The 26,117-nt window shown below is 44.9% G+C and overlaps 1 protein-coding gene and 1 non-coding gene across 3 annotated transcripts in view; one reads left to right on the top strand and one right to left on the bottom strand.

The window, feature by feature from the left end:
- LOC126328425 (box A-binding factor-like) overlaps window positions 1–26,117 on the top strand; it is a 470,780-nt gene that overhangs the window by 393,423 nt on the left and 51,240 nt on the right. The window lies entirely within an intron of this gene.
- Trnat-agu (transfer RNA threonine (anticodon AGU)) lies at window positions 16,553–16,786 on the bottom strand. The gene is made up of 2 exons: window positions 16,750–16,786; window positions 16,553–16,588 (listed from the first exon to the last, which is right to left on the bottom strand). It is a non-coding gene; the product is annotated as a tRNA-Thr (tRNA).

Below are 26,117 nucleotides of genomic sequence, written 5' to 3'. Positions count from 1 at the left end.
AAATCCATTACTGATGTCTTTATTGTTGGCAGCTCTTAAGGCCTAAAGTGGAAATAGAAAGTGGAAGATAGATAAAACTATTCAGGCACTGTAACGACGCAAAAATAATGCAAGGAAATTAACTCGTCCGTCTATAGGAAGAATGTCTCTTTTGTCACCTTTAAACACTTGTTGTGAGGCATGACCACATTAGGGTAAGGGAAAAGGTGCGCCTAAGAGTTCAAAATAAGAAAACCGAAAAAAAGAAAGCCATCAACTTCGTAAAATATTACATTCATCTCATAAAACCATTCATTACTTAATGTAGGCCTGTTGTCTACTTAATTTTCTTTCACTGAAAGCGTTCACATTCCTCAGTTCAGATTGCCTGAATGACATACGCAGTGGCTTTACGACTGGTGTTGAGTGAGCCGTATCGCTCCTTTTTGATCCGCTCCAAAAGTATATTACTTTAGGGGGAATCTAGCAGTATTTCCTCTCGAGTACGTTTGAATATATTTACTTGGGTGTTATTCACATCTCTAATGACCTCGTCGTCGACGGGAGGTTAAACTATTATTTACATAATATAATCGGCAGTAAACTGCCATTTGTCAAGAAACGTTTACAATATACGGATGTGTAAATTATTGTATATAAATGTAACACACAAGCTGTGTGGCATGTTATGATTTACTGGAAAAAGTAAACTTTTCGTAACAGGAGCTGAGAAACTGCTTGCCAAAATTAGGAGCTTTGTAAGAGCAATGTAAGCAACTACAAAATTACGCTGGATAAGTGAAAAGAATCTTGAGTTTATAAAACACAGTAATGCTTTGATGATCATTACCACTGAGGATGATCACTATAAGAGAAGCGTGTGTTTAGACTGAAAATGTTCTCGAAATTGACGTATTGTATTTACCATGAAACATCAGATACACGAAAAAAAATTTCAGAACCTTTTTTTGAGCCAAAGGTGATCGGTAAACACACAAGAATGACTATTTCAGTATTGAAAAACGTAAAACTCTTCGTTTGGAATCGACGTTGACGAATTCCAAACTGGAATTAATCACGAAAATATCACTGAATTATTAGATCTAACTGCAGTCTCTCTTGTCGAAGCGCAATCTTATACAGCATCTTTCCGTGTTTCATGGAACAAGGTGGGTGTCAAAGCTATTTATTGCTTGAAAATATTTATGTGATTACGATCACAAGAAGAAGAAGATTAGATTTATTTGTATTTTATGCTCCATTGTGTAGGTCGAAAATCGTTTCTGTGCTGATTCTGAAGCCAGGGCATCATGTATGGATTTCACTATTCTTTAGAGAGTTTATAAATGTCGTGTTATTGCTCGTGATATCTCTTACGTGAAATCAACTGAAAAATAATGTATGCTACCTGTTTCCTACTGCCTCCGTGGCAAACTTTCATCATTATAGTATAAAAAAGGAAAATGGTCAATGCACTGAAATAATTGTGACAATTGATCAAATCCCAAAAGCAATCAGCAGTCGGATTAAACACTTAGTTTCTAATAGAAATTAATATTTTACCAGATTTGATTTGAGTGACGAGTTTCTTGAGACATCTTTCGTAGTTGCTCGGAAATAAATATTTCATCCAAAGTACAAGTGCGTAAACGATCCAACTGAGAGGGACTTCATGCTGATGCAGCTCTACAATAAATAATTTACCTAAGAATGATCAACGGAAGCACATTGTATTCGAGTATTGTCCTAAGTTTCCTGGGCATAAAATGATGTTTTTACAAACATGATATATACGAGGGTTGAATGAAAAGTAAAGCCTCCACCTTCGTTAATTGGGTTTGGATGGGAATATTTTAATAAATCAAACGCAGAAATAATCCTTAGAATGTGATCTTCAATTACCAATATTCAATTTTCCACATAATCATCAGCCAATTGGACACCTTCCCGCCAACGACGAATAAGTATTCTGAAGCCGTCACGGAAGAAGTCGACACTTGTTTCCGCAACCACAGTCTCACAGTTCTCTCAATGTTTTCACCAGAAGCATAATGATGTCCCCTCAGATCGTTTTTCATTATCGGGAACAGATGGAAGTCAGGCGGTACTAAATCTGGACTGTATTTAGGATGCCGTACTGGGGTGAGATTCAGTCTCTGACGTTCTGCTGTGGTGGCACGTGAAGTGTGTGGTTTGGCATAGTCATGCTGCAGGAAAACACCCTTTTCCTTTCGGACCCTTCGTTTCAGAGTTTGCACCGTTGTGATATGGCGCTCTGAATTTATTGTTTTTCCACGATCAAGGAAGTCAACGTGGATAACACCATCTGCGTCCCAGAACACTGTGACCATGATTTTTCCAGCTGAGGGCTTCGTCTTGAATTTTTTTTTTTCTGGGGGGCGAGTCTTTGTGTCGATATTCCATAGATTGACGTTTCGTCTCCGGGTCGTAATGGTGTACTCACGTTTCGTCTCCTGCCACAACTAAGTGGAGAAAGGCGTCACCTCCATTCTCGTAGCGCGAGAGGAGTTCCTGGCAAATTTCAAGTCTGTGCGCTTTCATTCCAGGAGTCAACATTCGGGGTACCCAACGTACACAGATCTTCCGATAGCCAAGCAAAGCAATAATGTGAGCCACACGTTCTTGTGAAATGCCGACTGTGCTTGCAGTTTCTCTCTGAGTGATACGACAATCGTCCTGAGTCAATCTGTCAACATTTTGCTCGGTGGCTGCTGTCACGTCCAACTCTTTGTTTGTCACGCACGTCAGATGTTCCTTCCTCAACATCTTTATTAAACTTACTCGCCCAGCTAAGCGCAGTACTCCAATAAACACAGTTACCATAAACTGCTTTCATTCTCTGATGAATCTTCTTTGGGCGACACCTTCTGCTGTCAAGAATTCAGTGACTGCACCTCGTCTCCTACTATCGGAATTGAAGCTGTGAGGACGAATCGTGAGTCGTGCTTGGGTAGCTCAGTTGGTTTGCCGGCACGGTAACTCAGCATGTTCGGTCAGAGAGTTAGCTGCCCTCTGTAATAAAAAAACTGAGTTAATGGATCAACTACGAACTGAAACAGGTGTCTTGCGACGTCCGCCCCGAGCAAATACAACGAACGAGAACGAAAAAAAAATGAGATTAAAAAAAAAATGTTGGTAGAGCATTTGCCGGAGAAAGGCAAAGGTCCCGAGTTCGAGTCTCGGTCCGGCACACAGTTTTAATCTGTCAGGAAGTTTCATATCAGCGCACACTCCACAGCAGAGTGAAAATCTCATTCTGTGATTGAAAGTTTTTGTGGATCCTGTTTTTATATCCATTATCTTTAGGAAAAAAACTTTTCCTCGTTTTTACAAGACAAAGATTAAGAAAATAAAATACATCATTAAATATTGATACTTTGCACACACATAATAAACCTGTTGTTGGAAGAAGGGGAGAATAAAGAAAACCAGTACTCAGATTAGATCCCGCTCTGGTGCGGACTCTTGCCGGCCGCGGTGGTCTCGCGGTTCTAGGCGAGCAGTCCGGAACCGTGCGACTGCTACGGTCGCAGGTTCGAATCCTGCCTCGGGCATGGATGTGTGTGACGTCCTTAGGTTAGTTAGGTTTAAGTAGTTCTAAGTTCTAGGGGACTAATAACCACAGCAGTTGAGTCCCATAGTGCTCAGAGCCATTTGGTGCGGATTCCTTGGTTAATGGCGGCCATACAAGATTTACAAGCACATCTAAAACTTACAAAAATGGTTCAAATGGCTCTGAGCACTATGGGACTTAACATCTAAGGTCATCAGTCCCCTAGAACTTAGAACTACTTAAACCTAACTAACCTAAAGACATCACACACATCCATGCCCGAGGCAGGATTCGAAGCTGCGACCTTAGCGGTCACGCGGTTCCAAACTGAAGCGCCTAGAACCGCACGGCCACACCGGCCGACTAAAACTTATAGCCTCGATGTTCTCGAAAAGTGTTGCGAGTCGGGTCTTCCTTTTCGCATATTTTGAAGTCCTGGTTGTACCCCGCGCAGGCCTCAAACATGAATGTAATTGGTGAGGAGAGGAAGTTCGTACGGTCTCCTTACGAGTACACATTGCTAAACGGCAATACTTATATCGAGTACTCTGTTTTAAGGACCTCCACACCATGCAGACGCAAACAGCGTTGAAGTGGAATCTTCTTATGGAGGCATTTAGGACGGGGAAATCGATGTAAACATAGGTGGGAGACAGTTTTAGAGCTGACGAGCCGTGTCTGGTAGGATATTGAGAGAACTAAGCTGCGACGCGGGATAAGAAATACTGGGAGGTGTGCGTGTGCTCGCGCCCGGTGTGTTGTGCGAGCCGGAGGAGGCGATGGACCACCCACGGCTGCCTCTGCTACCGCCCGGCGACGCTAAGCGAGCTGAGGCGGCGCTGCGCGGCGTGCCGTGTCACAAGAGAGGGTGTGGGGCTGCGCGCTCTTCCTGGAACCAGCAGGTCCGCGTTACAGCGAGCCACCAGCCGCCGACCTGGGCGCGCATCGCCCCTATTGTATTAGTCACAGCCCGCTTAACGGCGCACTAAAACGCCGCGCCTGTCGCCAGAAAACTTGCACCTTTACGACGCCACGACTGGTGCAGTTATTGCTTTCTTCGACATCCCGCGTTGAATAAGCCTACATATCGTCGGCTACAAATTACCAGCGGAGCGCTGCTGCCAGTCGAAAACTGTAAACCCAGCCGGACACACGTGCGAAAACTCATTTTAAACTTCCAGTCTAATGTGAAAGTAATTAATAAACGCGTAAATATTTTTTTCGGATTTCGCTTCGAGCGAAATACAGTTGTAACTTCATCAGCGTTTGCCATAATATGTTCCGCTCGTATCATCAACAGTAAATTCCTTCTCGTCTTGTGTAAAAGGTCAGTGTCACTTGTTTCGCTGACTGTTTCTTGAGAAACATATCTTAGCCAATAATATTATCTTGGAACTCTTCCATTTGGTCCGTGTTTGCATAGAAAAACAGTAACATGACAAATTGAGTCCGCCTTGATGCAAAACACCGTGTTATTTGTTTATTTCTTTATTATTCGAAACTAGTTTCGGTGACAAATATCACCATCATCAGTCGGGCTTTTTTAATCTTATTTATTGTATGCTAAAGCATGTTTTAAGCTATTAATGGCGCTGTTTGTGACATTTTCTGTGCTCTTTTTTTCTGTTGCCATCTTTTTACTTAGCGAACATCATGTCGTGTTCGTTGGATGGTGTTTGGCTGCTTTTTACACAAAAAAACAAAACTTTAGCACCTTGTTTTTCTGTGTAAAAAGCAGCCACACACCATCCAACGAACACGACGTGATGTTCGCTAAGTAAAAAGATGGCAACAGAAAAAAAGAGCACAGAAAATATATCACAAACAGCCCCAATAATAGCAGATACGAACACGAGTCTTTGTCTCGTGGGACGATAGATATTATTTGTTTGGACGCTTTCAAATAATACAAAGACTAGAAAAATAACTTCAAATAGCAAAAAAAAATTAAATTTAGATTATGTAAAGATCATACAGACGTGGGAACAATCTTCATGAATGGAATTAATGAATTCCTTCCAGATGAATTCTCAAGATTTTGATATATTTCTTCAGATGTTTGAGGGACGCATTTCGAAATATGACGACAAATTGATTGCCAATTTCTGCTTCACTTAGATTACCAGTCGCAATTGGTATCCACAATTCATGGCAAATTCTTCGAGCAACGGGCAGGGAGTTATTTGATTTTTAAGTATCTTCATAAATACGATAGGTAAAGAAAAGACAACCACCTCATCATCAAGCTGTGGTGTAAGACTCAAAATTTGAAGTAATCAAATGTTTTTAACCAAAAGTTACTCTGCAATCGTTTGAGAAAAATTGCCTAGGGAAAAAACACGCGAATCCAAAACACATGGTGTTGTATTGAAAATGCTTCCAGAAAAAACATTTCCCGGAAAAATACTTCAGCAGCGGAGCAGATGACTCACCTTTCAGCTTTTGCTTTCCTTGAATCAAACGTACATGTGGACACAATTCTGTGCGTGCACGGCGATGAAGTCTGCCATGAAGAGGTCGCGACAGGAAATTACGGCATTGAGTCTCAATGAGAATTGCCGTAACACATTCTAAACATGTAGATCATGCGCGTTTTTTAATCTTTTACTTGTGTCACGCCAGCTAGCCTTCGATTCATACTGAAACACACACACACACACACACACACACACACACACACACACACACACACACACACACACACACGAGCTGCTTACAGTATATGCATTGGTTGTAAACATACTACATACATTACGATGTTCTCCCATTATTGCCATCATATGTCAATCGAAACGCGAAGTCAATATAAACATATAAGTTTGACGCCACCAGATATTTTTCCTGGACTGCTGTGCTTACATGGTGTTAGTTATATGAAAGAGATGACACTCACTCACTCAACGTAGGTCTGTAAATTTTTTTCGTGACCTCCAAACAAAATGCAATACGCCATTCAAGTCGTCTGGCCGTAGACAATGCTACCTGTGCGAAGTCGGGCAGAATCGCTAGTTCTCTTAATGCAAGGCAATGACGTTTCGAGACAACAGTGCAAGAGTCATGCCAGTTAGTGACCTCGACCGAGGTGATGTGACAGTGAGTGATACGGAGGCGAAAGTATCAAGTTCAACAAAGTCTAAGGTTACGCACCCTCAGCAGTAAAGTTCCTCCTACACGACGCGGCAGAAGCGAGAGCAGATTGGGGGCGTTGTCTGTAGCTTGACGAGTGTGGCAGCTGGCGTCTGTTTTTGCCTGAACACAGCGCGAGGAGAGAAGGTAGTGAGGCGTGTCGCGGCCGGCCATAAACACGTCCTGCGCAGGCCGTCCGGGCGACGCGAAGCGACAGCCTGCAAAAGGGTGGCGCGGGACCAGACCGGGACCGGGACCGAGCCCGTGGCCGCGGAGGACGCAGTAAATTTTGCGCCGCGTCAACGGTGAGCTGTGCGGGGGCGGAGGGAGAGCGGTGAGCGCCGGGTGCGGGAGGTGGGGGGAGGGATGGGATGCGCAACGGACGGCCGACTGTGAACGCGGGCAGACTGCGGACTGCGGCACTGCGTGTCCTAACACAAGGCAGAGGTTACGGCCGAGACGCCGTTGCTCGAACACGCATACTGTGCTTCTCAGCCAGTTCACGGCTACCTTGCCACGCGAGGAAATACGTAACACCGTGAATGACCGTTTACCTCGTGCAGCGTACGGTGGCTCTCTTTCATTAGGAGAAACGCAATATGGTATCATATACTACAATTGGTGAACAAGTGACAGTTTATCTTTTATTTTCTTGCGATGACAATCACAAAAGCATTAGAAATTATACACTACCTGAACAAAAAAGTGAAGGACCCAAAGGGCTCGAGAAAAAGAAGCCTCATGGGTTGAGAGAGTGACTGCAAAATCGTGTCAAATTTAAAAAGAATTTGGCAGTAGGATGCTGCACCTCTTTGGCCTGGATCTGTACAGTAATATGGTTGGGAGGAATACCATGAAGTCTTTGTATCCTGTACCCGGGCAAGCTGGCGAACAACTGTCGTAACTGGTCTTTGATACTGGCACTGGGACGGAAATGACGTCCGAGGCGGTCCCACACATGTTCTCTCGGAGACAGTTGTAGGGATCTTTCTTAGCGAAGGTTGTGCTTCAACATCACGCATACAGTTCACAGGCCCACTTGACGAGTGTGGACGAACATTATCCTATTGAAAAATAGCACAACAATACCGTCCCAGGATCTCCGTGATGTAGCGTTGGGCCGTCAGTTTTTCCTCATCCACTACCGGCCATGACCTGAAGTTATACCAGTGGCACCCCACTCCATAACAGCAGCAATATCATCGCTGCGCCTCTCCAATATAAGGGAAAAAATGGTTCAAATGGCTCTGAGTACTATGGGACTTAACATCTCAGGTGATCAATCACCTAGAACTTAGAACTACTTAAACCTAACTAACCTAAGGACATAACACACATCCATGCCCGAGGCAGGATTCGAACCTGCGACCGTAGTGGTCGCGCGGTTCTAGACTGCAGCGCCTAGAACCGCCTGGCCACACCGGCCGCCAACATAAGGGAAGAATCGAGTCTTTCCCCAGATCACTCGCCGACAGTGCTCATCCGGAGAAGCGCAGAACCGCAATTCATTGCTGAACAGAATGTGACGTCAATCATCAACAGTGCCTTACGGTCACGGCATCACTGCAAAAGCAGCAGTATGTGCAGCGGTGTTAACGGTAGCCTACGCATGGCCCGGTAATTCCCTGGTCCATCCGCTGCTAGTCTGCGACCAATGGTGAGCGATGACGCGAGATGTTGCACGAAGTCCATTACATGTTATTGGTTGTTAGCCGGAGAAGTGAAGTGGATCAGGTTGCGCATAGTGCACCCTACGGCGATACTCCACTTTGATGGTTAGTCGACGTGGACCGGAAACTTGAGGACGAGTTTTCCTGACCTCACTCTCCCTTGTAATCCAAGATCGGGCTGTTCTCACATACGAATCCCCCAAAAATCTGGTTATTGCACAAGTCGACGAGCATGCTAAATGGAGATCCACAGTGAGATCCCTTACGAAGTCAGCCATGTTCTGATAACGCTGTGTGACAGCAGTACTCGGCATCTCCGTGTGCATATCTGACTCACCTGGTATACCGTACGAAACCTGAAAACAACAACGAATATGACAACATTAATGCACTCTGGTGCCCAGTTTGTGTGTGTCATAGATAACTGAAACTCTAGACATTCACTTAGCTTCCCATGTGTACTTGTACAAAGTTACCTTGACAGACGATCATGTCTTCTGCTTGACTCTTTTTTTTTTCTTTGATGTTAGTTTGTTTGCCATTGCATTCGTGGCATAGCGAAGAAGAAAGCCGACTATACGGTTCCTTAAAAGCTACGATTAACGTTAATTTTAGGAGTAATTGAATACATGAAATTAGTTTTTGTTATGAAATACCTGTCGAACCTGAATATCACATAGACTGCCACTTGATGCGAGTTGTACGTTTGAGGACAGGGAGAGCTAGGGGGGAGGGGTCTGTAAAAAGAGGTATTTGATCGGACTCCGGTCATGAGAGTGCGAGCACAGTGGAACTGGAATCGTCCGTGCCGAAAATACGTACAAATTTCAGCGGAGCCCTATAATACGTAAATGAGGACAGCCGGACAGGGTTTAATTACTGCGCCTCAGGAATGAGAATGCGGTGACTAACCATGTCGATTTTGTTGGGGGGTAAATTCAATATGTGGGCTTAAAACTAATGCTGCGAAAATAATGTTTCCTCAGACGTGTTCTTGCTTCTAGAAGGAAACAGTTAATTTTTTCCTTCGGTATGTGAGTTTAGAAGGCAGTTCGGTGTGACGTTATTGCTTGTGTCTAGTTAACCACCTTGTTCCATAGTGAAATAGTGTGTAATGGTTATTTGAGGAGCAAAGTGTAATGACTTCAACGAATCACTAGCTGGAATTGTTTAATGGAAAAATTCATTGAAAAGCTATAAAGATCCTGACGCAATTTTTTCTGTTATATTGTCGTTATGAGTAGTATCTACATTAGAGGCGTTAACAATGCTAAAAATTAACATCCCATTTCTCGTAATAGCTCTTCTTGCGAGACTATGTTGTTAAGATAATTTCTTTCCGCGTTATTAAAGAGCGAGAGCGTACTTTCGAATCAAAGTCTCGATAAGTCTCCTGCCAATCATCTGCAGTCGAAGTTCAGATGAAGATGGCGAGGAGAAAACGTGTCTACACTTTGCTTCTAGACAATGGTTCTACGCGGCTGGGAAACTGAAGAGACTTCAGCAGAAGTGATGTTTTGTTGCGTGCTGGGACTTTGATCATTTTGGGTTGTGGCTGTTCGTACAACTACGTTTTCTTTGAGTCATCAGTCATTTGACTGGTTTGATGCGGCCCGCCACAATTCCTCTCCTGTGTCAACCTCTTCATCTCAGAGCAACACTTGCAACCTACGTGTTCAATTACGTGCTGGATGTATTCCAATCTCTGTCTTCCTCTACAGCTTCCTCTACAGCTCCCTCCAGTACCATGGAAGTCAGTCCCTGACGTCTTAACAGATGTCCTATCACCCTGACCCTTCTCCTTGTCAGTGTTTTCCACATATTCCTTTCCTCTCTGATTTGCGGAGAACCTACTCATTCCTTACCTTATCAGTCAACCTAATTTTCAACATTCGTCTGTAGCACCACATTTCAAATGTTTCGATTCTCATTTGTTCCAGTTTATCCACAGTCCATGTTTCACTACCATACAGTGCTTTGCTCCAGACGTATATTCTCAGAAATTTCTTCCTCAAGTTAAGGTCTATACTAGTAGACTTCTCCTGGACAGGAATGCCCTTTTTGCCAGTGCTAGTCTGCTTTTGATCTCCTCCTTGCTCCGTCCGTCATTGATTATTTTGATGCCAAGGTAGCAGAATTCCTTAGCTTCATCTACTTCGTGACCATCAATCCTGATGTTAAGTTTCTCGCTGTTCTCCTTTCTGCTACTTCTCATTACTTTCGTGTTTCTTCGATTTACTCTCAATCTCGACTCAGTAAGCCGGCCGGGATGGCCGAGCGGTTTTAGGCGCTACAGTCTGGAACCGCGCGACCGCTACGGTAGCAGGTTAGAATCCTGCCTCGGGCATGGATGTGTGTGATGTCCTTAGGTTAGTCAGGTTTAAGTAGTACTAAGTTCTATGGGACTGATGACCTCGGAAGTTAAGTCCCATAGTGCGCAGAGCCATTTGAACCATTCGACTCAGTAGTGTCCGCAGCTCGTGGTCGTGCGGTAGCGTTCTCGCTTCCCGCGCCCGCGTTCCCGGGTTCGATTCCCGGCGGGGCCAGGGATTTTCTCTGCCTCGTCATGACTGGGTGCTGTGTGCTGTCCTTAGGTTACTTAGGTTTAAGTAGTTCTAAGTTCTAGGGGACTGATGACCATTGATGTTAAGTCCCATAGTGCTCACAGCCATTTTTTTTTTTTTTTTTTTTTTTTTTTTTTTTTTTTTTTTTTTTTTTGACACAGTAGTCTGTCCATTGAATTCAGCAGATCTTGTAATTCGTCTTTAGTTTCACTCATCATAGGAATGTCATTAGCGAATGGTATCATTGATACCCTCTCACCTTGAGTTTTAATTTCACTCCTGTATCTATTGTTCACATATTTGCATTTATACGTCCCAGTTCGTTACCTACCGGCAATCAGTGCTCAGTGAAGGGCTTATGAGTGTGACGCACTGAAAAAAGGGCGTGTAGAGGCGAGACGTGCGGTGTGTACGTGGGCTGCGAGCAGTGTGGGCGGTGAGCTGGGTCAGTGCGCGCCGCCCTGACTCACCCGTCTCACGTGGCAGCGCCGAGCGCCGAGCGCCGCCTGCTGACGCCGCATCGCCGGCCTGGCTGCCCTGGCCTGCTGTGCCGTCAGCCGGACCCTCCGTCACGCCGCTGGTATCCCCTGCCACACGTTCAGACGACACGCGCCAAGTCCAGCGTTCACACACTACGTCTACGTCGATACTCCGCAAGCTTCCTCACGACACGCGGCCGATCTCGCTTCGCCCTCTCTCTTTCCTACTCTACATCTACCTCTACTCTGCTTGCCGCATGCTCTGCATGCAGAGTGTACTCGTATTGTACCTCGCAGATTAGTAGTATACCTCAGGGTGTCCGGCCACAGAAGTTGTAAAGTGCATTAGACAGAAGATTCCGAGAAAAAGGGCTCTAAATTTTTACGCTTAGCCCATATACTGGTCATTTTACACGCTATTGAAATGGCTGTGCCCGTAGCGCGCTCTCGCCACGCGGGCGGTACAGGTTCGATCCTACCTTCGGCTAAACTTTTTTTTAACTCTTTTAAAAATTATAACAACTTTCGGGTATAAACAAGGGCGATGTACTTGAGGACAATATTATGGAAATGCAAGAGGATGTAGATGAGGATGAAATGGGAGATGCGATACTGCGTGAAGAGTTTGACAGAGCGCTCAAAGACCTGAGTCGAAACAAGGCCCCGGGAGTAGACAACGTTCCAGTTGAACTACTGACAGCGTTGGGAGAGCCAGTCCTGACAAAACTGGCGAGCAAGATGTATGAGACAGGCGAAATACCCTCAGACTTCAACAATAATATAATAATTCCAATCCCAAAGAAAGCAGATGTTGACGAGTGTACAAATTACCGAACTATCAGTTTAATAAGTCACAGCTAAAAAAAAACTAACACGAATTCTTTACAGATGAATGGAAAAACTGGTACAAGCCGACCTCGGGGAAGATCAGTTTGGATTCCGTAAAAATATTGGAACACGTGAGGCAATACTGCCCCTACGACTTATATTAGAAGAAAGATTAAGGAAAGGCAAACCTACATTTCTAGAATTTGTAGACTTAGAGAAAGCTTTTGACAGTGTTGACTAGAATATTCTCTTTCAAATTCTGAAGGTGGCAGGGGTACAATACAGGGAGCGAAAGGCTATTCACAATTTGTACGGAAACCAGATGGCAGTTATAAGAGTCGAGGGGCGTTAAAGGGAAGCAGTGGTTGGGAAGGGAGTGAGACAGGGTTGTGGCGTATCCCCGATGTTAAGCAATCTGTATATTGACCAAGCAATAAGGGAAACAAAAGAAAAACTCGATGTAGGAATTAAAATCCATGGAGAAGAAATAAAAACTTTGAGTTTCGCCGATGACATTGTAATTCTGTCAGAGATAGGAAAGGTCCTGGAAGAGCAGATGAACGGAATTAACAGTGTCTTGTAAGGAGGATATAAGATGAACATCAACAAAAGCAAAACGAGGATAATGGAATGTAGTCGAATTAGGTCGGCGATGCTGAGGGAGTTAGATTAGGAAATGAGACACTTAAAGTAGTAAAGGAGTTTAGCTATTTGGGGAGCAAAATAACAGAAGCTGGTCGAATTAGAGAGAATATAAAATGTAGACTGCCAATTTCAAGGAAAGCGTTTCTAAAGAAGAGAAATTTGTTAACAACGAATATAGATTTAAGTGTCAGGAAGTCGTTTCTGAAAGTATTTGTATAGAGTGTAGCTATGTATGGAAGTGAAACATGGACGATAAATAGTTTGGACCAGAAGAGAATAGAAGCTTTCGAAATGTGGTGCTACAGATTAGATGGGTAGATCATGTAACTAATGAGGAGGTATTGAATAGGATTGGGGAGGAGTTTGAGCCACAACTTGACTACAAAAAGGGATCGGTTGGTATGACATGTTCTGAGGCATCAAGCCATTACCAATTTGATGTTCGAGGGGAGCGTGGAGGATAAAAATCGTAGAGGGAGACCAAGAGATAAATACACTAAGCAGATTCAGAAGGATGTAGGCTGCAGTACGTACTGGGAGACGAAGAAGCTTGCACAGGATAGAGTAGCATGGAGAGCTGCATCAAACCAGTCTCAGGACTGAATACCACAACAACAAAAACAATTTCTTTTTAAAAATCTGAATAATTTCAAATGCATTTTAATGAAGGTAGCACAGTAAAACTATTTCGGATAGGGTTTTATTTATATAGAACTGTTTTCACCACAGTTTTTGTATATTTGTATTTTCATACAACCAGCAGAATGTTAATTATCATAAAAACGTTGAAACCAAAAAATATTTCGACACTATGCTCAGTTCGTGAAGGATGTTTGCTTACACGAACAACCTTTTTCTAAAATTTGTTGGAAACATACCCCGCTAACATTCATAACAACTTCTGTTTCGTCAAAAAGCCTCTCAGCGTACCAGCTTTACAGGATCATTTTATTAGAACTTGGCGATGACAGTTGATGATGCCCCTTTGATTGTATTGTCATACAGACTTCACGGGAATTTATTTCTCTATTATTTTCAATCAGATAAGCGCAATTTTGTATATGCTTTTAGAATTTTATCTGTCTATGAAAATAAACTTCACGACGTTAAACAAGAGGATTGGGTTTTGGGAGGAATCATTTTCATTGTACATATCGGTAACTTCTCGTCATCTCAAAAGATTTTGTCATATAATTCATGCCTTGTTTGTCCTCCACAAGAGCCAATAATTAATAGAAACTGTTCTTTTCCCACATAAGACTTTAAACAGCGGTTGAGAATGTCAGAACATAGTCCTGTCGCTAGTACCGCAGATGTTGAAGATATTTTATTTATTAAGTATATGTAAAAGTTGTGACTTTTTAAAACAAGTAAAAAACAATATAAAAAGCTAACCGCCGGCAGTAGCGAACCTGGGTCGCCGGCTTGGCAGGTGAGTCCACTAGAACCTTAGCCATTTCGCTGCGCTGCCATAGCGTGTAGATTGATCGGTATATCAGTAGTGTGCTAAAATTCAGAGGCGTTTTTCTCAGAATCTTGTGGCTAGTGCGGTTTTATAACTTTGGATGGACATACCTGAGGTATACTACCAACCCACGAAGTCTGATCCCAAATTGAATTTCCGAGACCGTAAGTTCCCTCGGTTAGTCTCTTCCCACGGACGTGTGCAACGCGGGATGAACGACTATTAAAATGTGTCTCTGCTCGCTGAAATTAATCTAATCCACACGATCCATATGGGTGCGAGAGCTACGGAGTTTTAGTATATCCCTAGATTCATCATTTAAAGCTGGTTGTTGAAACTTTGTCAGTAGGCTGTCTCTGTACAGACGCATTCTATGCACAAGTGTCAGCCACTTAAGGTTCATCACCATCATCTCTGTCACTCGCTCTCATGGGTCAAACAAACCTGTGACCATTCGTGCTGCCCTTCTATGTATACTTTCAGTATCCCCTGTTAATCCAATTTCCTACGGGTCCCACACACGTAAACAATATTGACAAGAGGCCGCACGAATGATTTGCAAGCAACGTTTTTTTCTTGCCTTAGACTGAAAGCGCTTTCCTACTATACTATCATTTAACTGACTTTTACAACCTGCTTTGCTCGTTCCATCACATATCCCTATAAAAAGCTGCTCCCAGATATTTCTATGACCAATTCCAGTTGCGATTCGTTGACCCTGCAGTCATAGGATACTATCTGTTTTAGACCTGTGAAGTGCATATTTTTACATTTCTGAACATTTAAAGCAAGTTAACAATCTTTGTATCACTTTCAAACCTTAGCAAGCTCTGACTGAAAATTTATGCAACTTGATTCAGACAGTACTTCAAGATGCAGCGTCCTCCCTACCAAACACAATAAATCTAGGGCTCGTAAAGAACGATTGTTGGTAAAACTCCGTATGATTTCGAATCTCTTTGCTTTTTGCCTTCATTGTGTTCTACGTATAGGTGGTTTCCACTAGGAACGTACGCTCTCGGAATTTGAAAAATAAACCATACCGTCCTGCACTGTTCCAATCCTGTATTTTCTCTTACTGCAGTTGGATTAGCATCTCGTGACGCTTTCTCGATTATTGATCCAACCAGTACGAAGTGCTGCCCACTCCTCCCCTCCCCCCCCCCCCCTCTCTCTCTCTCTCTCTCTCTCTCTCTCTCTCTCTCTCTCTCTCTCTCTCTCTCTCTCTCTGGAGTGCTGATTACTTTTTTTACATCACCATTGTACTAACTCTAACTTGCAAAAGTTTAATCTTCAAGAATGGTTTATGAATCACATCTATAAAACTTTTGAATATCGCAAAATAACACCTAGGCCTCTTTGCATCCGAGCTTGGAATCATCACTATCTAGATTTTCGACGATTGAGCCATGAGAGTTCACAACGAGACAAGCGTGGGAAACACGAAAAAATGAGTGCCTAGTTTATCCATTATTTCAAGAAATGACTTTATTAACTGTGCTCTAATGACACCTACCACATAATATAGCTTCGTTATTGCCCGAAAATGCAATATTTAGCAGCGTGAGCAACACTACAGTCATAATTAATTTTTGACCTTTGTTGTGGTAGGGTTGTTAGATGGTTCTTTTGATGAGAAGGACACACACCTCACAACGCTTTCCAGCTGACCTCGTCTCTTCTTTTCCGATTTCAGTCCGAGGCAAGTAGTGTTGTTAAAATGTCTTTCACCTCGCAGCGAGCGCCTGCATTCCAGGTACTTGTCCAAAGGCACTGAGATAACCCATGTGCGTTGCTGCTGCTGCTGTCCACCTACCTCCAAGTCGCGTTACTCGCGACATGTCCAAAACGTGCGTACTGCGATGAATGTGGAGAAGCGGCAGGCGTACGATCACGTTTTTACACGATAAAAACGTGATTATGCGACCGTGACTCATAATGAAGCTCCCGTGCAGCCTTGGGGCTCTAGTCGCACGTAGAACGGGCGTGCCTGCACTCTACAACTTGGCCAGCCGGGCGTGCCGCGGCTGACGAAACACACCGCACAAGACGGCGTCCCGTCCTTCAGCCGCTCCGCGCCACCGCCAGCCTCCGTCAACTGCGTCTACGCCAACCATCTGATACGGATATCTTTGTCTCCAGTTAGGGTCAAGACACGAAGGAATTAAAGACATTGGCTGCCGGTGGCCATTGATTTATATCAACGCTGCAAGTTGAAAATTTGTGCCGGACCGGGATTCGAACCCAGGTCTTCTGCGCACTTTTTTTCATTTTGTTCTATATATTTCGTTGCGTTTGGTCTGGGCGGACGTCACAAGACATCCGTTCAAGTTGATCGTTGATTCCTCGACTCAGTTTTTTTATTGCAGAGAGCACGCAGCCCTCTGACCGAACACTCTGAGCTACCCTGCTTGCAGTTCACTAGGCAGATGCGTTGACCACTACGCCATCCGGACGCAGTGGTCACCACAGTCGCACCGACTACAATAGCAGGCCTCCCGTCAGACCCAAATTCTCAACTTAGTGCCCCTGATCATGAGCCATATTACTAGCGGCATCTCGCCGATTCCCACAAGGCTCCGAACTTGGTGTCCATCTGCACTGAAGGGATTACTGGTCGTCACCGTCGTAATTATATAAGTGGCGTCCGTTCTTTAGGACACTATTTTGATCCTGCAGCCACTATGAATCAAGACAGGAAGGAATTAAAGACATTGACTGTCAGTGCTCATTAATTTATATCAATCAGAGTATTTGCTGATGACGTGTGATGAGCGGGAACTGTAACCTAAGGACTCTATCTGTTACTACTGCATCTTGCACTCTGCGAAAGAGTAGATCAATGAAACTTGCTGCATAAGCCCTCATAAATGTAACTGCTAACCGCTTGCAAGGAGAACGTTCACAGATCAGTATTTCACGTAGAAAATCTTGTATTTCATTTAGAGCTGGCATAATTATTGGTCAATCGTAAAAATGGGTTCTTGGTGCATTTTCTAATATTTTAGGTAGTACACGTTGCCCTTACCTTCCCTGCGAGGTACTAACTCTTGCAGAAATTTGACTCTCGAAGTAGAAGTAACTGATTCAGATGTTATCGATAAAGAGACTGTCATTACTGGAATTTCTCGAAGAGGGAAAGACATTAGCTGTCACGAAAGTCTAAATTATTACGTTTTTTATTAGTGTCTTGGACTGAAGGCAAAACTATTTTGCAGTGTCTCATGACGTGAGGATGCAGAAACGTGCTCGTGATCAGTCTGTGTGTAGCGGTAGTTAAACCACATGACCATGTAAATCTTCATCGAAAACAAAAGTATGTCGGTAACTATACTTGGTTTACGTTCCAAAGCTCACATCACAGTAGCATTATAAAACTGTACGTAATCTTTACACACTATGGCCACCTACTCATTGCAGTTACATAATTAATTATAGTCTTCTGACAGACAGAAAGGCAACTAGGTCGACGCTGTTGGTTTTGTGCAGTGTACCCGTCACTGGTTGTCCTTAATAGAACCTCGCTTTAAATTGTATTATATGGGAAGTTATGCACCATTAACTAATTTTTAGGGCTACTCATTACTTGCTAATTCAGTGCCTCGTACTCTACGAACTTTTATTTTTCATTCGTATAGAATCAACCTGTTTTAGTATTTTCTAACAGAAAATACCGAATTTTCACCTTATTGGCTGCTATGAAAAATTTTGGAAATTTGTGGTAAGATCTTATGAGACCAAACTGCTGAGGTCATCAGTCCGTAGGCTTACGCACTACTTAATCCAACTTAAAGTAACTTACGCTAAGGACAACACACACACCCATGCCCGAGGGAGGACTCGAACCTCCGACGGGAGGAACCGCGCCGACGGTGACAAGGCGCCCAGACCGCATGGATACCCCGCGCGGCGCTGCATCGAAAGAGACCACCTCTGTCTTTCAGTTATCAACCAGTTCATTCTACCTCTTACTGAGGAAGGCGTGTTAGATACGGGGTGCATTCATTGTTTGTTTACTGTGGCATTTCTTCCGTCGATTAACGCCTGTCACCCCATCCTTCTTTTTTTCGGGAAGACGACTGAAACGTCCCTTTGAAAAATTATTACAAGACTGTGCTAAACTGACACACAATATTTTTAGCGCAACGCAATCTGACTTCCAAAAATCCCTACAAAAGAATGGCCCTGACTAACATTAACCTATACGTTTCACAAATCACTTACCTCACAAAAATCTTCGTTACTCAAGCTACTGCAATACAGCGAGCGCCACTACTGCCAGCTAAATAAAAGATTCAAACTACGGAAGGCACTAACTACTGATAGGTATAGTTAGCAAATGAAAGATTTTAATAGAGAACAAACAATGTATTTACCTTAGTAGTCATAATATATATATCACTTCATGACACCAATTCTTACAAATTTCAAAACTCCGCCATCTCTCTCCCCACGTCCACCACTGCTGGCGGCTCACCTCCAACTGCGCAACGCTACGCGCTGTTAGCATCCAGCTGCCGCTACCCAACACTACAATGGCGAGCATTACAACAATGCCAACCAGCCACAGACTGCACACGGCACAGCCAGTGATTTTCATACAGAGCGCTACGTGGCGGCGGCGTTACCAATAAAAAACCTAAACAGCCTACTTACACGACAGCGTTCTTGCTTTGTTACCTATTTGCCAGTAGTTTTTATCATTTAGGCAATTGGCTCCGAACATCGTATGATAACCCTACATGTTCACATGCAGCGGCCACATCTAACAGAAAACTGCAATGTCAATTATGTCTGATCAAAGACCGACAGCTGGACTGATGTAAAGATCTTAGAGAAGTTTTTGGCCAGCCAGATCCAGCGAGAGAATGGGGGTTGGGTTGTTCGGGGGAAGAGACCAAACAGCGAGGTCATCGGACTCATCGGATTAGGGAAGGATGGGGGAGGAAGTTGGCCGTGCCCTTTCAAAAGAACCATCCCGGAATTTGCCTGGAGCGATTCAGGGAAATCACGGAGAATCTAAATCAGGATGGCAGCGAGAGTATGGAAGAACTGGATTTACTTCCCACTTAAGTCATATAAAAAACTGTCTCAAATTTTTCGAGCTGATTCGCACAGCCCAGCACAAGTGACTGTTTTCGTCAATATAGCCTTATGTGGATACAATACTTCGGTCACTGTTTTTTTATTATTTTTTTATCCGGTCATAGTTCATCGGGTCAGACATATTGGTCACCGGCTGTTTGCACTTTGATTTCCATTCGTCTTGTCGACACCAGGTGGTACTAGAACATCTGCGTGTAAGTTTTTCCTGTTTTCGGATTCCAGAATAATATTTGAGAGGTCTTCCACAGTTACCGAGCACTTGTTCAATGAATCATAGGTGCGTAAAGCCTTCTGTAGTTCAAGATAGAAACAATGAGCACAACAGTGGATGTAACAACTCGTTGGCTGCTCGTGAAAACGTAGGGATGCCGGAGAAATTCGTACACGGAGATATGCGGGCAGCAGAGTTTGCCGGGGATCCGTGGACACCTCCTGTGCCAGGTGGCTAGGGCAGCGATCCGTCGAAGCGAGGGGAGTCCTTTCTGGAGCTATCGATGTCCGCAAATTTCTGCTTTCAAGCCGTCGTGTATGCATCTTTTCCACTCCGCCAGTGCACAAGTGGCCTCCACACGTTTAATATTTATTAACCACTAGCTTCACCACTATCCAAGCGTGTGCGCCATCACAAAGGTTATCTCCTGGAGGTATTGAGGCGCGAGCTACTAGCGGCCCATTAAACCGCACGACAGAAACACCAAATTTTGAGGCAATGGGAGAGGCTGATAGAATAAACAGCGCTCGCAACTCTCTCGTTTACCAAGGGGGAAAAAACTAAACTCTACCTCTAACTGAACGCAGTCATTTGATACCTGACATTCATGGATGGCTTTTTAATCACGTTACACATCGCACGGGAACAGCAGTAACGTTCACAATCCCACGAGAACAGTCTTTTTTTCGGCAGAAAAGGGACATTATGTGTTTATTCAGAGTACAGGGTATTTCTATGTCAAAGTTCATCGAAATCCGTCCTGCTGCTTAAAGGTGAGTGTATAACAAACATACTAACTCGACGGAGAGAAAAAATAAGCAATTTCTAGTTCAGTGCAGTGTAAATTTTATAATACTCGTATTTGTACAGGCAACGACGTCATCTGCCCTCACGTATCAACGGATACGCAGGCGTATCATAATGAAATCCAACCTCAATAAAACCTTACCACGTTCTACATGTAAAAAGCCCGACGCCTCTCTCTCGTACAACATTTGAATGACACTGTCGTTGTGTCTCTTCAGGAGTCTCAAAAACTATGATACGCCTGATACTGCGCCACTAAAATGCAACGGACTTGTATGGAAATATGGATTGACACTTTAACGACTATACAAGCATTTTATTCATTAAGTTCAGTCGTATTAAGTAGGGCAAATTAAACAGCATTTTACAAACACGATACAGTTCAAAATTCAAAGAATAAACAGGTTTCTGTAAGAGTAATTTTAAAGAAAATGGTTCAAATGGCTCGGAGCGCTATGGGACTTAACAGCGGAGGTCATCAGTCCCCTAGAACTTAGAACTACTTAAACCTAACCAACCTAAAGACATCACACACATCCATGCCCGAGGCAGGACTCGAACCTGCGACCGTAGTGGTCGCGCGGTTCCAGACTGAAGCGCCTAGAACCGTTCGGCTGTCAGAGTAATTATTGTTCCACATTTCGCACTTCATTCATCAAATCAATAAATATCTTGTACCACACAATTTCAAAAGTAGCCTATGCGTTAATGCAGGACGTAAGATCTCCCCATGTCAAAGGTCATCAATGTGTGTCAAGCCGTTTTAGAACGATTCAGCAACAAACATACAAACTTTCGCACTTATAATTTATTTGGGATACGTACTGCTGGTGCTTCAATATAACGAAGCCAGCATTACGCCGTCAATAGTTATATTACTATTTCCATTGTCTACGGGATTTCGAGAGTCTGAAGTGTCGGAGAAGGATTAGGCATTTGTTGTTGTTTTATTTTTTATACTTAGGTTGGAACTTAAATAGGGCAACTTTTTATTTACAACTGATACAAAAGAGTTACATGTTTGCACCTGTTACTGTCCTTCAAAGTAGTCACCAGCGTTGTGTAGAACCCGTTGCCAGTTATGTGGAAGGCGTAGTATACCGTTAGCAGAGCCTGTTCTGTTGATTTCTTGACGCAATAATTTTTGATGGTGCGAATGGAGCGGTCTACTGCCTGTCGAATCCCTGGAACAGTTCTGAAGCGAATTTCGCGAAGAGGTTCCTTCATCCTCGGAATGAAATCAAAGTCACAAGGACTTAAGTCTGGGGAGTATGATGGATGGTACAGTACTTCCCAGTCCCACGGACCTAACAGAGCAGCCACAGTTTGCGCTGTATGCGCCCGCGCATTGTCGTGCAAAATGATGGGTGGGTTGCGCAGAAAGTGTCGCCGCTTCTTTCGCAAAGCTGGTCGAACGTGATACTCCAAAAGAAGTCCTGGAGTCTGCAAATATTATCTGAAAAAACAAAAGCAACAAACGAACAATTTTCTTAATCTGTAGCATGTTACGCATGGAGTAATAACACATTTTTTTTGAAATTTGGAAAGAAACAGTGAATAATGTGGCGGACGTTTTGTCGTGTTTTTCTGGTCACATTCTTTACAATAACTAATGAATAAATTAAAATAAAACATCACCTCATTACTCCTTGTGGATATGCCCGTGGAGTAATTCAGCCAAATTTCAGGAGGATATTTTTATTAGCGTGACCGCAAGCCATTGCGTCAGCTGTAGATACATTCTGTCATGAAAACCTCTCGTTGTGTGGCTGACTGACGAGAATGGACCCTCGAGAACCTAGCGGAGGGCGACAAAATGATTTTTAAAACAGTGTGTTGGACGACGACACGGTGGCGGCGGCGGCGGCGGCTCCTGCATGTGGCAGCAAGTGACGCGCAGCGACAGCGTGTGGCTCGCGTGGGAGTGAGTGTGTGTTGTGGGCGCGCCTGCGTGGCCGGCATTCCGCCCGGGCAGCAAGTGCGCAGTCGCGGCCTCTGCCTCTGCCGCCTCTCTACCTCTAGGCGTGCCGGCGCCGCCGTCAGCACTTCGTCTGCATCTCCACGCTGCGTTGCGGGTACCGGTACTGCGTAGTCGCGGTCTTGCCTCGAGCAGACAGCTCTAGAGGCCGAAACCTGGGCGTAATCAGAGGCAAGTCGACGGAGAAAATGATCACAGCAAATGGCTGTCAAGATTTCTTCCGTACACAAATTTCAACCACCAACTATAATTGGGAATGTGGTTCAAGAAAAGGATGAGCCATACTTAAAGCTCACGGCAACGGCCTTGCCGCAGTGGCTACACCGGTTCCCGTGAGATCACCGAAGTCAAGCGCTGTCGGGCGTGGTCGGCACTTGGATGGGTGACCATCCAGGCCGCCATGCTCTGTTGCCATTTTTCGGTGTGCACGCAGCCTCGTGATGCCAATTGAGGAGCTACTCGACCGAATAGTAGCAGCTTCTCTCAAGAAAACGATCATAACGACTGGGAGAGCGGTGTGCTGACCCCACGCCCTTCGTATCCGCATCCTCCATGAGGATGACACGGCGGTCGGATGGCCCCGGTAGGCCACTCGTGGCCTGATAACGGAATGATGATGACACGGCGGTCGGATGGTCCCGGTAGGCCACTCGTGGACTGATAACGGAATGATTGCTTACTTAAAGCTCATCCTGTCGAAATAATTTATTCTGAAGTCAGTAACATCAAGACTGGAAGATAAATGAATGGCACAATAGATTTTTGATAACACATTCGTTATCTTGGAAAACTGTGTTTTCTGCCGGTAATCCGCGTCGTATTTGCACGATATTTCTATCGCGTAATTCGCACTGTTAGACAGGTGGTCTCTGGGCCGCAGGGAGCACCCGATGAACATTGCGAGTAACACAGTCAAAATATCGTGCAAATACGACGCGGATTACCGGCAGAAAATCAGATTTCCCAAGATGACAACGCCTCGCCAGGAAAGTCTGAAGACCTACATAATACTCGGACTTTCGAAAGCAGTGCTACCACAGCTCGTAAGTACAAGTATCTGATGAAAAGTATCCAGATGCCCGTGTGCAATGCGGAATACAGTGCCAGAGGTCAAGAAAGGCGGACTAGAAACCATAAAAATGACGAGGGTAGCATTCTTGGTAGAGAACCACAAACAGCACTGTTGGTCGGTCAGGAGAGGTCAGTGACTTTGGTCGCGGACTAGTCGTTGGATGTCACCTGAGTCATAAATCCATCGCGGAAATTCCAGTCCTTTTAAAGCTGCGCAAATCGATTGTTGATGTGAATCTGAGGTGGAAACGCGAAGGAGCAACCATTCCTAAACAGAAAGGGATAGTCATGCATTGCGAATGGTGGGTATAAAAAATCGCATGAAATCAACGGAAGGATTTATTCTAATGCTACAAAATTCTGCCAGAAGTCCAGTTAGCCCAATGACTGTGCGTAGGGAGTTACAAAGAGTGGAGTCCAGTAGTCTATCAGCTCCTTACAAGCCACACCTGTCTGTAGGAAACGCTAAGCGATGCTTGAGATGGTGTTAAGACAGACACCGCTGGAGAGTGGATTACTGGAACCGATTGGTTTGGAGCCATGAATCACACTGTACTCTGCGAGTTCTTGGAGAATGTTAGCTGTAAATACGTAAGGTGCCAGAAGTGAAGTACGGAGAAGATCGTGTGACGGTAGTGAGTGTTTTGCATGGTGGGAGATGGGGATTCCTTATTGCACTTAAGGAGACGCTAAACACATTTTACAGGATTGTGTACTGTGTACAGAAGAGGGATAGTTGGAGACACTCACCAGCATGACGACGCGCACTGTCATAAAGCTGTGACAAGTGAGGCAATGTTCTGTGGACAACAACATTCTCCAAATGGACTGCTCTGCCCAGAGCCTCAACATGAAGCCAGTGGAGATCAGTTGGGATGACTTAAAATGCCGATTTCGAGCCAAACCCAGCCTCCAATGTCACTGTCTCCTCAGTTTTTAGCTCTTGAAGGAAAATGGCCTCCGATTCCTCCTTAGACATTCAGACACATAATTGATAGTGCCCCAGACGAGTTCAAACCGTCATAGCAGCGAAGGGTGGACACTCCCCATTAACAGGTCCAAATACTCATGGTCAGATAATGTGTCTGGAAAACGTCATATTGCAATCGCCAACAGCTGGTGGTAAATAGCTCTTTATTTACAACTGGCTCGATCTCCAGGCGATCATCAGGTATCTTAAAATTACACTCCTGGAAATTGAAATAAGAACACTGTGAATTCATTGTCCCAGGAAGGGGAAACTTTATTGACACATTCCTGGGGTCAGATACATCACATGATCACACTGACAGAACCACAGGTACATAGACACAGGCAACAGAGCATGCACAATGTCGGCACAAGTACAGTGTATATCCACCTTTCGCAGCAATGCAGGCTGCTATTCTCCCATGGAGACGATCGTAGAGATACTGGATGTAGTCCTGGGGAACGGCTTGCCATGCCATTTCCACCTGGCGCCTCAGTTGGTCCAGCGTTCGTGCTCGACGTGCAGACCGCGTGAGACGACGCTTCATCCAGTCCCAAACATGCTCAATGGGGGACAGATCCGGAGATCTTGCTGGCCAGGGTAGTTGACTTACACCTTCTAGAGCACGTTGGGTGGCACGGGATACATGCGGACGTGCATTGTCCTGTTGGAACAGCAAGTTCCCTTGCCGGTCTAGGAATGGTAGAACGATGGGTTCGATGACGGTTTGGATGTACCGTGCACTATTCAGTGTCCCCTCGACGATCACCAGAGGTGTACGGCCAGTGTAGGAGATCGCTCCCCACACCATGATGCCGGGTGTTGGCCCTGTGTGCCTCGGTCGTATGCAGTCCTGATTGTGGCGCTCACCTGCACGGCGCCAAACACTCATACGACCATCATTGTCACCAAGGCAGAAGCGACTCTCATCGCTGAAGACGACACGTCTCCATTCGTCCCTCCATTCACGCCTGTCGCGACACCACTGGAGGCGGGCTGCACGATGTTGGGGAGTGAGCGGAAGACGGCCTAACGGTGTGCGGGACCGTAGCCCAGCTTCATGGAGACGGTTGCGAATGGTCCTCGCCGATACCCCAGGAGCAACAGTGTCCCTAATTTGCTGGGAAGTGGCGGTGCGGTCCCCTACGGCACTGCGTGGGATCCTACGGTCTTGGCGTGCATCCGTGCGTCGCTGCGGTCCGGTCCCAGATAGACGGGCACGTGCACCTTCCGCCGACCACTGGCGACAACATCGATGTACTGTGGAGACCTCACGCCACACGTGTTGAGCAATTCGGCGGTACGTCCACCCGGCCTCCCGCATGCCCACTATATGCCCTCGCTCAAAGTCCGTCAACAGCACATACGGTTCACGTCCACGCTGTCGCGGCATGCTACCAGTGTTAAAGACTGCGATGGAGCTCCGTATGCCACGGCAAACTGGCTGACACTGACGGCGGCGGTGCACAAATGCTGCGCAGCTAGCGCCTTTTGACGGCCAACACCGCGGATCCTGGTGTGTCCGCTGTGCCGTGCGTGTGATCATTGCTTGTACAGCCCTCTCGCAGTGTCCGTAGGAAGTATGGTGGGTCTGACACACCGGTGTCAATGAGTTCTTTTTTCCATTTCCAGGAGTGTATTTAC

Source organism: Schistocerca gregaria, chromosome 2, assembly GCF_023897955.1.
Source record: "Schistocerca gregaria isolate iqSchGreg1 chromosome 2, iqSchGreg1.2, whole genome shotgun sequence".
Lineage (NCBI taxonomy): Eukaryota > Metazoa > Arthropoda > Insecta > Orthoptera > Acrididae > Schistocerca > Schistocerca gregaria.
The sequence above is the reverse complement of the archived record's forward strand: the minus strand, read 5'-3'. Positions and strand labels throughout refer to the sequence as shown.